Raw genomic sequence first — 2,149 nt, forward strand, 5'->3', positions numbered from 1 at the left:
ATACTATAGTTTATTTATTCATTCGCTTACTGAAGGGCTCCTTGGTTTCTTCCAAATTTTGGCAGTTGCAAATAAATCCTCTTTATTACTTACCATATTTTGGTGGCCTATGACAGAAATTCAACCTAACTTTGGTATAAAGTATTTATGAACCCCAAGGGCCGTCATTTGGCTGTGCCTGAGGAACATAAATGGTGAAGGAATGGGGTCATCTGACCATGAAACCACATCTTACCAGTTCCTGGGGTGGTAAGTGCATTGTGAAGGACGCAGAAGAAGAGTTTGAAGTGACATGAGAAGTAATACAGTATTTTCATTGCATCCCTTCAGCACATGATCTGGTCATTTTTCTTGCACCATCAGCCTTCTAATCCAAGTGGTTTGCTATGTCACCAGCAGACACTCCCAGTGCTCTCACCCACAGCCTCTCTGACCTTCCCCTTTGCATGCACAGCAGTCCTGTTTGCTTTCACTTGCATCTCAGAACAATGTTCTTAGGTCTCCGGGGCCTTTGCCTGCATGTGGGGAGAGTTGGAAGTGCCTAGTAATTCACATCTCCAGAAGTAGTCTTCACCAGTGACTTATGGGGTTATACAAGGGTATTTCAAAAAGTTTCTGGAAAATGGAATTTTAATTTGGTGAGACATTCTTAAAAATGCATGGTCTTTTCATAATATGCCTTTGCCATGAACATTTTAAGACTTCAGGTGCCTGGTCCATAATGGGAACAGTTCTGAGGTGACTTGTGTCTCCAGATACCCTTCATGTGATTGAGCCAAAGTCCCCATGTTTGTGGATCTTTCCTGGACATCTCCCACTTGATTGGCTTCCTGCCCTTCCCTGTCACTTTGCCTACTTCCCTACTTGTTTCTCCTTGAAATGTTCTTTAATAAATTATAGGAGTCTTTATCTCAGGATTTACATATGGAAATCCAACCTTGGATACCTGACTATCCATTTTGATTATCTACATAGTAGGTATATTTAGCAGAATAGAAATTTTCCATTCAGGCCATGAGTGAGGAAAGTAAAATAAAATTTGACCCTGAGAATTAAGTCAAGAAATTTTATATTTTAAGGTATATGTATTAGGGTATGTGTGTGTGTGCATGTACATATGAGATAAACAAAAAAGTCAGAGATGGTTATATTAAAAAGACATTCGTTCATGCTATTTAGCACAACTTATGAACTTGAATTAAAAAAAAAGAAAAATAGGGGCTGGTGCTGTGGCGCAGGAGGTTAAAGCCCTGGCCTGAAGCACCAGCATCCCATATGGGTGCCAGTTCTAATCCCATATGGGCACCGGTTCTTGTCCTGGCTGTTCCTCTTCCAATCCAGCTCTCTGCTATGGCCTGGGAAAGCAGTAGAGGATGGCCCAAGTCCTTGGGCTCCTGTACCCACTTGGAAGACCCAGAAGAAACTCCTGGCTCCTGGCTTCAGATCAGTGCAGCTCCGGCCATTGCGACCATCTGGGGAGTGAACCAGCGGATGGAAGACCTCTCTCTCTGTCTCTACCTCTCTCTGTAACACTTTCAAATAAATAAAATAAATCTTAAAAAAAAAAAAAAAACACTGTAGGTATCAGTTAAGGTTGAAAACAGAACAAATGTGAGTGTGTGCATGTGTGTATGCACTTTAAAAGATTTGTGGGGGAGGGGGATAAAGATAGCACCCTGAGATGAGATTCGGGAGGTAAACAGTTGTCATCAGCCTCACTAGAAATCCTGTTCTTTTTGAATGGGTGATATTATGCTACCTATTTGCTGCCAGAATTCTTCTTATTCCTATATGAAAGTCTCCTGCTACCATATCCAACAGTCAGTCTAGCACTGGATGTGGTGATGTGGTGATGCTTCTCCTTTGTCTTGGAATTGAAGTGATTCAGCTGTTTTTGTTACAAGGGGAATCCTCTGCCAATGAAAGAGCACTTGGTGTTATTGGGCCTTGGCCTTCCTATCTACTATGACGGCCTCTCATTGCCTCCTGCTACCCCACCTTCATGCTTCTCTTGAAAGCCATCATGAATGGCATCTTGCTCTTCCTGTGTGGCTCAGAGCTGCTGCCTGATCTGCTTGTCCTGGCTACTCTCTGCACTGTGGACAGGATTTCAAGTACACAAATTTCAGCCGGCAGCCCAGCAAGCTGA

The 2,149-nt window shown here is 42.8% G+C and overlaps 1 pseudogene; it reads left to right on the forward strand.

The window, feature by feature from the left end:
• The first annotated feature begins 1,852 nt into the window (after nucleotides 1-1,852).
• On the forward strand, nucleotides 1,853-2,149 carry LOC100346476 (transmembrane protein 216 pseudogene; annotated as a pseudogene).

This window comes from Oryctolagus cuniculus, chromosome 8, assembly GCF_051225735.1.
Source record: "Oryctolagus cuniculus isolate XC-2025 breed Fujian yellow rabbit chromosome 8, ASM5122573v1, whole genome shotgun sequence".
Classification (NCBI taxonomy): domain Eukaryota; kingdom Metazoa; phylum Chordata; class Mammalia; order Lagomorpha; family Leporidae; genus Oryctolagus; species Oryctolagus cuniculus.